Genomic DNA, 11989 nt, shown 5'->3' with positions numbered 1-11989 from the left:
GACGACAGCACCGTTGGTCTTGGAGCTTGTCGGTGTACAGCAGCGATGGGCAACTGCCGGCCCGCGAGCCTAATCCGGCCCGTTACGATGTTAAAGTTGGCCCGCGGCATAAATGAAAAATTGTGCAAGCAGTGTGACGAGATTGCAGTGTAGAAAAACTTTGTCTGGCATTCACAATCATCATCTTTGCGCAAAGACAAAAGACATTTAACAGCCCATAAAATGAGCCAATTAAAGAAGAGAAAAATTGATGGCGACGGCCGCAGTTTTAATGATAATTGGACCTTCAAATATTTAATTACAAATATACAAGATAAAGCCGTATGTTTGGTGTGTAATAAAACTATTTCCGTTTTTAGGGAATATAATTTAAAAAGGCACTTTTCAATAAAGCTATTCAACAAATCATTTCGACAAATATAAATTATTTTCGCTAGAGCAAATGAAAGTTGAAGCAGAGAAATTAAAAAATGGTTTAACTAAACAACAAAATACTTTCAAAAGCCTGTCAGAGACAGATAAAGCTTTAACAAAAGCTGGATACATTGTTGCACATAAAATTGCGAAACAAGGCTAAACATTTTCTGATGATTCCTGATAAAAAAAACTACTCTTGAAAAAATTAGTCTCTCACGAAGAACAATTTTAAGACGTATAAATAATATTTCACATAACTTGTGTGATCAATTGAAATTAAAATTGGAAAACTGCACTTATTATGCCCTGGCTTTAGACGAGTCGTGTGATATTACCGATACGAGTCAACTTCTAATTTTCATTCGAGGTATAAATGATCGATTTGAAATTATCGAGGAATTACTTTCTACATGTCCTATGAAAGGCACCACCCCTGGCGAAGACTTTTTTACGGCGATCCAAGAAGTACTGGAAAAACAAAATGTTAAGTGGGACAAAATTGTCAATATTACAACCGATGGGTGTCCCAGTTTTACAGGAAAAACATTGGATTGTTAAAAAAAATAAGTGATGACATAAAGTGCACTCCAGGAAAAGAAATAATTTTTTTACATTGTATTTTACACCAAGAAATACTTTGTAAAAAGGTTCTGAAACTAAAGCACGTGATATCACTTGTAACAAAGGTTGTTAATTTTATCCGTGGACGAGCATTAAACCACCGTCAATTCGTATACTTTTTGAAAGAAATTGAATGTGATTTTAGTGATATTCCTTACCATACGGAGATTAGATGGCTAAGTCTTTCAAAAGTATTAAAACGATTTCACAATTTGTTAGATGAAATTGTGAACTTCTTAAATATTAAAAACAAGCTTAATGAATTTGAAGAACGAAAGAATGTACAATGGTTGAATGATCTTTCCTTCTCAGTTGATTTATTATCACATTTGAACGATTTGAATGTTTCATTACAAGGAAAGGGACTTTTTATTTATGATATGTACACAAATGTTACCTCATTTACAAGTAAATTAAAATTATTTTCTCAACAGTTTCAACAGGAACAGTTGATTCACTTTCCAACTTTAAAACAAAGGGAAAATAACTTAAAAAGCCGGGCAAAAATTTGAGTCAAATGAGTCGCTCATTGCCGCCACGGAAGCATATTTTGCAGACCTCCCGAAAACATTTTTTTCCGACGGGTTAAAAAAGGTGGAACATCGCTGGGTCAAGTGTATCGAGCTAGAAGGAGACTATGTTGAGAAATAAAATAATAGGTTTCCAACATTTTTTGGTTTTTCTTTAAAAGGCTAAATACTTATCGGACTACCCACGTATAAACACAACGTCCATTAAAGAAATCTTCTCCAAAGAACTATCAACCAAAGAACTATCAAATCTGATGCAACTAACAGACAAAGACGAATTCTTTTGCGAAAATTGTGTTTTTGCAAAGCAGCATAAACTTCCCTTTGAGACTCGTGTCAAGAGAGAAACTACACCAGGTGAACTAGTGTACAGTGACGTTTGTGGTCCAATGAAAGAAGAATCGGTCGGCGGCGCAAGATACTTCGTATTGTTTAAAGACGATTGTAGTGGCTATCGCACAGTGAATATGATCAAACAAAAAAGTGACGTGTTCGAATGTTTCAAACAATTCGTGATTAAGTGTAGAAATAAATTTGGTTCTGATATTAAACGTGTACGAACGAATAATGGAACCGAATTTATCAATCAACAAGTGAAGAACTTGCTAAGCGAAAGAGGAATTGTACTTGAAACTACAGGAATTTATACACCCGAACAAAACGGAAGCTGTGAGAGAGAAAACAGAACAATAATGGAAAGTGCCAGAGCAATGCTCTTCGGAAAAGGCCTACCATTATTCTTATGGGCTGAAGCAGTTCAGACAGCCGTGTATATTCTCAACAGAACACCAAATTCAAAAATCAAGAATTCAACTCCATTCGAAAAATGGAATGGTAAAATTTCTACCTTAAAACACATCAAGACGTTCGGAAGTGACGCTTATCTTCTCACTCCTGAACATCTAAGAACAAAGTTAGATAAGAAATGTTCAAAGTATATTTTAGTCGGTTATGTGGGAGACTCAACTAATTACCGCCTTTTCGATCCAGCAACAAACCAAATAAAAGTCTCGAGGCATGAAATTTTCCATGAAGAAAACAGCTCCATTGTAAAATTAATTGATGTAGGTTATGTAAACACCAAGCAGCAAGCAGCAAGCAGCTGATGTATTGACGAAACCTTTACCTTACGATACATTTTCTAAATTACGTAGTTTGCTCGGTGTTAATGATATCAGTAAGTCAACAAATATGTCTCAGTAAAGTTTTGCTCTTATTTTAGAATGTGTATATTTTTTTTGTATCACGTGTTAAATGCCTCATATTGTAACCATTGCAAACAAGTAACCCTTAAGTGGGAGTGTTAAGTTGTAAGAGTTACTTGAGCAACCGGATGTAGCCCTCAAGAAGTGCAACGCTCGAATGCTGAAGTACGTGCGCAGCCTTAGTTGAGAGTACATCTCTTAGTGTGTTTTTAAATATACGGTTAACATTTGCAGCATCAATTAATATTACAATCCTCAATTCCTCGCGTAATCCTAACATACTGCTACACCATTCATCATCGACATAATGAGGTAGCTGACGCTCTCTCACGAGAGCCAGTGTCGCTCCTCATCGATGACGACGTCATGCAACGCGAGCAAGACCTACTGGTCGATCCACCCCCAGGCTGCCAACGAACGCGAGATGGCCTTTTGATTCATCGCCATCGAGGCCTGAATCGAATATTTGTACCGGCCCCACTCCGCGTCGAGATTCTCCGACACTACCACGACGAGCACGGACATCCTGGCGTGTTGACGACACAACGCCTCTTGGGCGGACACTATTGGTGGCTTGATGCCGCCGATCACATCAAAGCGTACGTTCGTGGGTGCACGGCTTGCCAGCTGGTGAAGCCCGCTAACCGTCGACTACACGGCCTCCTTCAGCCGATCGCTTCGCCGCCGGGTCCAGGGGTCATCTGGGCAATCGACACAATCGTCATGGGATCAGCAGCTGCACGCACCAAGGCGAAGTATATCCAAGTCGTAGTTCCCGGGCCCCCGGGCCACGGGAACCCCAACGTGTGTAAGGAAAAAGAATAAAAACTTTCTAATTTATTTTATTTTACGAATGACAAAATTCTATAAAGCAATTCCTTTTTTTCCCGCGTTAGGCGTGCGTTCAAAAGTTGGCAACACTACATCGTAATGGCGGGCTGCGGGACTTCCCCGTTTAATTTACTTCATCTTCAACTCAGCGGGGAATCCCCGGGAATACTTTGCATTGGATGTTAAACCACGGAGTGCAGTGCACAGTTTATTTACGCGCTTTATATAAATGTACATTACATTGTAATTCAGTACAAACAATATTGTTCTTCTGGTTTAGCAGTATCTATTAGTAGCGATTTGTAAAAGAAATGAGTGAAAGAAAAAGAGATTATCCCAACGGCGCTGAGAAAAGAAAAATTAAACAGAAAAGGGACGAGGTTATAAAAAAAGTGCCCAAAATTTCTTCATTTTTTCAAAGACAAGACTACTACCCAACCCATTTATTAGGGGCCCGTAGTGATAAACAAGGAAATCTTTTAATTTCGGTCTGTCCATCTGTCCGTCAAAAAATATTTATATATAACTCTTTTTAGTTTAGTATCAAAGCACTCGTACTTATTTTTTAACAATTACTCGTTTATTTTCAGATTCTTCTGAAGCATGTTCTTCGTCACATATCCATCCGGAAATAGAAGAAAGCCAAGCACATTAAATTCTTAAATTCATTGAATTATTGCTAGTAAAATTCAATAGTCTTGCATCCAGTTTTCCCGAGGTAATCACAGCATGCTTTTTATTCTTGACCCAGTTACAACCGCAACGGCAGAAATTTTTTCAAAATTAAAACTAATCAAAAATTACATCGATGGGACAAGAACGGCTGTCAGACATCTCACTATTGTCCATAGAGGCAGAAACTTTAGAAAAACTAAAATCATCATCAGCCATAAATGATTTAATAAATCAGGTTGCCGAAAAAAAGGCAAGGAGAGTGAATATTTAAAATTCGATTTTTATTTGTGAAATGGGTAAATTATGTGATAAATAAATATTTCTTCACACAATATTTTTTTTTCTTTTGTGAAAAATCTTTACCTCCATATAAGGGCCTCCAAAAAAAATTTTATACGTAGCCCCGACAAGGCACGCTACGCCGCTGTAGTTGATCATCACTCGAGGTACGTTTGGGCATTTCCTACACCAAAGAACACCACCGCGACTGTCATAGGTTTACTGAGCCAGCTGTTCGCCGCCGTAGGCCCCCCGGAACAACTGATCTCGGACAGGGGCACCAACTTCACGGCAAACGCATTCCGGCGCTGCCTGGAAGCTCACGGAGTGCGTCACGTCACCACGTCGCCCTACCATCCGCAGGCCAATGGCCTCTGCGAGAAGGCGAACGACTTGATTGCGCGAGGTCTACGTCTGGAAGTAGTAGATCACCCAAGTCAAAGATGGTCAACGCTTCTTTCTCAAGTGGTGGAAAGCCACAACCGCACGCCGCATGGGATTACCGGCTACTCTCCGCGCTTCCTGCAGTTCGCTGAGCCATCCGATGCTGCCTGTGACAATGTGCCGGTAGAGGTGGCCCGCGCCGATGCGACCCAGAGGTCGAACGAGGAGAAAGAAGGACGACGAGATCGTCACAACCAGGAGCACGAAACAAGTGCGTTTGAAGTTGGCGATCTTGTGAAGCGACGTGTTCCCCCACACCATAAGCTCACGACTACGTATAGCGGCCCCTAGGTCCCGAGACATACGAACTGGGCCTCGTTGAAGGCAAGGTCGTGAAGAAGACCTCCTCATCCCACGCAAGCCAATTGGAGAGGTTCTACGTACGAACCTAGCTTCGAAAGGGGGGACTGAAGTCGCCCTTGGCTCCGGCGCCCACTTGCGGCGAAGTCCGGAACGCCCACAACATCCGCGACCTGCAACCCCCAGCGAAAGAGGCCGCATCTCAAGCCGACGAGCCACGCAAGCCGACTGAAGCGCCAGCCAACGCAGCGACCAAATCCCGCAAACAAACAAACACTCGCACATACTGACACACATACAATCACTCATACAAACAAACCTCCCTCTCTCTCGGGGACGCCACAGCTCTGGCGGCATATTATTATTTTCATTACAAGTTAGCTACGCATAAGAGACACAAGTCGAGTCGGTATTTTCCTAACGCAAGTTCCATTACTGTTGATTTGTTATAAGCGAATAAACAATCTAATCTCACTTATTTATTGCAAGGACTGAATTATTGTAGTTTAGAACCCGAAACAACTACACTCTAAGGCATAGTGGCGCGCTCTATTGACGAATGTTCTGTTCCCTAGATTTTGACCATTAATTTAACAAAAAAATAGATTAATCTTACGACGACGATTGTTATTTTGATTTTGGTTTGTTTGTGTCGTCAAGAAACTTGTTAATGATGCCGAAGGAAAATAAATCCAAAAAAACCTACGTTCAGAAGTACACGAAGATTTGGGAAACAGATCCAGATTTAAAAGGTAAATAGAATTCATAGCATTTTTGTAATTGCTTAGTCACGCCAAAACTGAAAAACATAAAAAAGCCACAGCCTGGGATAAATCAGCAAAAGCATGTAAATCTATTTCTGAAGTATTTAAACCAGCCATGTCAGAAAGCACGAAAATTGCCAAATTGAAAATCGCTGCCTTTATTGCCGAGCACTGTTCTTGGTTAACTGTAGATCATTTGATTAGTATACTCCCTCAATTAGATCCTTCATCAGATGCTCTAAAAAACCTTAAAATTCATCGAACTAAGTGTTCAATGCTAATAAAAAATGTACTTGGTCCATCGATGCTCGAAGCTTTGGTTGAGGAAATAGCAGATTTTTCGTACTCCATTATAATAGATGAAAGTACTGATCTTTCGACACATAAAGTTTTATGCATTATGATTCGCTTTTTTCACACAAGGCAAAGCAAGTTGTTACAACTTTTTATCGAATAATAAAGATATAATAGACTGTGATGCAAAAAGTGTGCATGAAGCAATTGTCAATCAACTTAAAGAGGATGGCATAAAAATTGAAAATATGATCGGAATCGGCGTTGATGGAGCAAACGTAATGGTTGGCAAATATAATTCGGTCACTGCTATTTTAAAAAGACAACTGCCTGATTTAATGGTTGTCAATTGTGTTAGCCATTCGTTGCACTTATGCGCGGAAAATGCGGCTGAATCATTACCACGCCAATAAGAATTTCTTGTAAGAGAAACCCATAACTGGTTTTCATACAGCCCTAAACGTTTGGATTATTACAGAAAATTATATGAAACCATGAATAATAACAGTGATCCGAAAAATAATCCAAGGACTTAGCGGAACTCGATGGCTCGCTCGTTATCAAGCTGTTAACACAATATTGGAGCAATGGGAGGAATTGAAGCTGCTTTTTTCTATTGCAAAATCTGATGACAAATGTTACATGGCGGAACAGCTTTATGATATCATGCGGAGGCTTCCGTTTAAAGCTTTATTGATTTTTCTAAAAAACGAATTAAAATATGTGACGCAATTAAACTTACTTTTTCAAAGTAACAATGTTGAACATATCACATTGTTTGAGGATTTGTTTTTGTTATACAAAAATTTACTAAAACGACTTGTTGTACCTTCACAGTTGGAAAAATTGGTGGACTCTGAACTGCTGGAATTTAATTTCCGGGAACATCTGATGCATACAGCATCAATGTATTTTGGTTTCGACTTTCATACCATATCACAAGAACTTGAAGAAAAGAATCTGTTAGATGTCAGGGAACGATGCAAGAACTTTTTGTGTTCTCTGGCCGAGCAAATTCAAAAGAGGCTTCCGGATAATTTATCATTGTTGAAAACGGTTGCCGATTTGCACCCAAGGATTGCTACATCTCAAGTCAAACCCGACATAAAACCAATATTAAATGTCATTCAGCGAAGTCATATATATATGGCAAGAAAAATGACATTGAATCTGAGGGGCACCAATTGAGTAATAAAAAATGGAGCAATACCTCTTCTTCAGCTGATTTTTACTTTGAGGTTTATAATGCTTGTGACGCAGCTGGCTGTAAACGTTTTGAAAATATTTCAAAATTCGGATTAGCACTTGTCACTGTTCCAATTTCAAACGCCAGTGTCGAACGTGCATTCTCTATCTATAATATCGTTAAAATTAAGTTGCGGAATAGACTATCTATTAAAATGTTGCAAAGCATCCTGACGGTCCGATTTACATTAAATCGAAATGATGGATCTTGTGTAACTTTTAATCCATCCAATAAAATGTTAAATTTATTTAATGTTAACATGTATGATTTTAAAAAATCTGAATCTTCAGATGAAGATGAAATATTTAATGTGTAAAATAACTTTCAATAAAAACATTTTACAACATATTACAATATATTATTTCTAAATCATTATGAATTTATATTTATGTATTTTTAGGGGAAAACATAAGAATTAGGGCGATTTTAGGGGTTTTTGTCACCAACTTTAGGGATAAATATTTTTGAGAGTTGGTAACTGGTTTTGCAACGTTTTAAGTTAGTTACGATTGGGAACACGTAAGAGAAAGATATTCTTTTCGGTGCAGAAAATAAAATGAAATATTAAAGTGAAAATCTTTCTTATTATTTAACAATCGATCCATAACTTCTAATAGGTAATGGGCCCAGATATCGAGAAATAAAATAATAGAAAGATTATTGATAATAAAATTAATTTAATTAAATTTAAAAACTCTTAAGTGAACTTTATAATTTAATAAGTGACGTGCATATTTGTATTTCGAATAAGTTTCGTTTAACAGTGATAAAGACAAAATAAACAATGGATAGAATTAATTTTAAACGAAACATTCAACCCTTTGATGGTGAAAAATATAGTTTTTGGAAAATGCGAATCCGTCAACTTTTCTCGGATGTGAAAGTGCTTGATGTGGTTGATTTTCCTAGACCAACAGAAGAAAGAAGTGCGGAAAAATGGGACAAGAATAAACGAGTAGCGAAAGGTTTAATCGTCAATTACTTAGCTGATTCGATTAAGTATAATAACGCCTTCAATCACAACAAGCGAAATTTTCAAAAATCTAGATGCACTGTATGAAAGAAAATCCGCTATTGCACAAGTGTCTATTCGTAAAAAGTTATTGGCTTTAAAATTACCATCTGGAACACCCCTCAATAAACATTTTATCGCGTTCGAAGAATTAATTCAACAATTAATTGCTACTGGAGAACAAATAACCGAGTCGGACAAAGTGGCAACTTTTGTTGATAACAATGTCAAATGAGTATTCTGGTGTTATTACAACTCTTGAAACAATGTCACCAGAAAATTTGACACTTGCTTTTGCCAAAAGTAGATTTTTGGACCACGAAGTTAAATTGACAGAAGAAAATAAAGATACCAGTGGTAAAGTGCTTCAAGTAGAAGTGAGACATGACCAACAAGTAGAAGTGAATAAACAATTCCAAAATAACTTTAAAAGAGTGGTCGAAAGAAATATAATCCTTTCAATAAAAATATGCATAAAACAAATAAAGACAGGAAATTTAAGCCAGGAAATAAATCATCAGCGAAGTGTTATTTTTGTGGAAGACCAGGACATATACAAAACGTGGGTTTTTATTACAAAAGGTACAAGGAGAGAACCGCGAATGAAAATACAAAAACATTACAATCAGTACACGCTTCTTCGGAAAAATTTTCAGGTTTCCTATTTATGTCTGGAAACTGGGAATTAAACGATAAAGAAGATAATAAGATAAGTTTCTTGCTAGATTCTGGCGCTTCCGATCATATAGTAAATAAAGCCGAATTAACAAATAATTTTGCTACATTGAAAGATCTGTGGGGATCTTTACCCAACACACATTTCTATATTTTCAAACTCTAAATTTCTTCATCTATATTGCATGCCATAATTCTTTATCTAAGATTCCCAAAATTCCTAATGTCTTTTATTACCTTATCATAAACTACCCTTGAAAAACATAATTCCCGTGTCGGACGGTTTGACACGCGGTATCTAGCGTGAGGAGAGTCCGACTCGGATTCCCAAAATCCGATGGTCAACTTTCCCTCTCTTCAATGTCACACACTTTCTTCTACCAATCAAATCTATCGCTTTCTTCCTACTTCCAAATTTCTTGTCACCACCCATCAACCTGAAGGGTTGCTGGTGAGTGACAAGGGTTTAGGAAGGTCAGTTATTCCACACACTTCTTAAGTAACACTACTACATCTTACTCTACAGTTCTTCCCTACATTTCTTCAAGAGTTGGTAAACCTTAATATTATAATAAACATTGTTCGTGATAATTAAACATCGTGTCTTTTAACACTATCAATTATAACTCACACCGATCCCACAAATTGGTGACCCCGACGTGATCTCAAAGAACTTTTATTTATTTTAATTTGTTCTAGAGGTGGCGTACCTTGCTGATTTTTTGACCGAAATTAATAGCCTAAATATTTCACTGCAAGGAAATGAAACAAACATTTTGACCTTGCAGGATAAAATCGCAAGTTTTTTGCGCAAATTAGAACTTTACCGACGTAGAGTCCAAGCTGGTGATGTATCAATGTTTACACACCTAAGTGAGCAATTAGAAAATATAAAACAAGACAAAATCACGTTTGAGAATTCCGTGGTTCAACATTTAACTGCCGTGATAGACTCACGGCAGCAATATTTTCCAAACATGGACAGTCGTGAATCCTACTCCTGGATTTTAAGACCATTTTCTACTTGCGTGGATATTTTCAAGGACGAAGATGCGTCTGCGAAAGTAGAGTTTCTCGGACTGCGGGAGAATAATTCATTAAAAGTTGACTTCCAAAATGATAAACTCTGCACATTTTGGCGAAAAGCAGCTACTGAATATCCTATTATAGCTGACAGAGCTTTAAAAATGTTGATTCCATTTGCTATAACATACAGATGTGAAACGGGTTTCTCAACTCTTGTCACATTAAAAACAAAAGCCACACTGTAGGAAGATCACTTCTCTACAATACTTCTTACTCTACACTTCTTCAAGACTTCTTAACTATTCTTCAAGACTTGGTAAACGTTTACATTATAATAAACATACATCGTGATAAATAAACCAAGTGTCTTTGCATTAAATAAATACTGCCTAATATAATAATTAATCATCATCATAACTGCACTACATTCATCGATCCCACAAATCCATTAAAATGTCTGTAGCAAAAAAAGGAACTTTTATATACGCGACGAAGAAAGAAGTTATCACCGACAAAGGAGTCAAAGGACAAATCGAAGACGTATTATATTCACCAGATCTCCCTTATAATTTATTATCTGTTACAAAAATGCAGAAATCAGGTATGAAAATAATATTTGGTGAAGATGGAGTCGTAACTCCAGAAGATCCACATCTTCTAATAGTAAATAATGTAACATATTATTAAAGACGTGTAGAGGTAGAAGACGACTAATAGTAATTAGGAAGATCGAATGAAGTCTACTAATTAACTAGTTAAGATGGAAAAGGGGGCAAATCTATCGAGCATGGCTATAGACTCTACATAGAATAACAGATGAAAATTTGGACGCAGTTCTTCGAATTGCTACTAGCGAATTAGATCCTAAGTATGATGTAATAATAGACCAGGAACATTCTAAATTTAATCCATCACATTGAAGATTGAGGAAAGTTTATTGTAAACATTGCAATAATAAAAGTGTTAATTGCAAATTTTTATTTTTATTTATACTTTATTCCCATTGTGGTAAATATGTATTTATTATTATTCTTATTTTCTTATACAGTAGAATCTTGATAACTCGAACCTTGTTAAGTCGTAATCCTCAGTAACTCGAAAAGATATGCTATTCCCTTCCGCTGAACCCCGAACGACGCACTAACTCGAATTTTTTAGACTCAGTAACTCGAACAATAAGTTATTTCCCTGTGAGGCATTACTCGTACATTTTAATACTCAGTAACTCGAACTGCAAATACTACCTCAGTAAGTCGAAGTTCATAAAATTTTATGATTTCTTACTCGGGATTCCCGGAGCTCAAAACTCGTGGCAATAAAATCAAAAAAGGAATGTTCGGGGCTCGGGGCCTCTTATCTATTGTTTTTGTTTTGCACACGTGCAAGGAATGAATTCATTCAATAAACTTTCTAATTTCTAAGAAACACAGATGTTATGTTTCTTCATTTTTGGTCACTTTTGGTTACTTGGCTCAGTCAGTACATATTTGTTTGGCTATTAACAAGCAACAACATGAGTACAATACAGCAATTGATACACTACGAACTTATATTGAAAGATGTAATGATATCGAGTATCATATATTCGGTTCACTATATGAACTAGAAAAAATAATTGATAAAAATCTGTAAATGGCTTGAATCAAACGAAGATCACAGATTTTTATCAA

Source organism: Atheta coriaria, unplaced genomic scaffold, assembly GCF_025399875.1.
Source record: "Atheta coriaria isolate IRGN ID8LTWV9N9 unplaced genomic scaffold, Caltech_Dcor_3.1 hic_scaffold_7_pilon, whole genome shotgun sequence".
Classification (NCBI taxonomy): domain Eukaryota; kingdom Metazoa; phylum Arthropoda; class Insecta; order Coleoptera; family Staphylinidae; genus Dalotia; species Dalotia coriaria.
The sequence above is the reverse complement of the archived record's forward strand: the minus strand, read 5'-3'. Positions refer to the sequence as shown.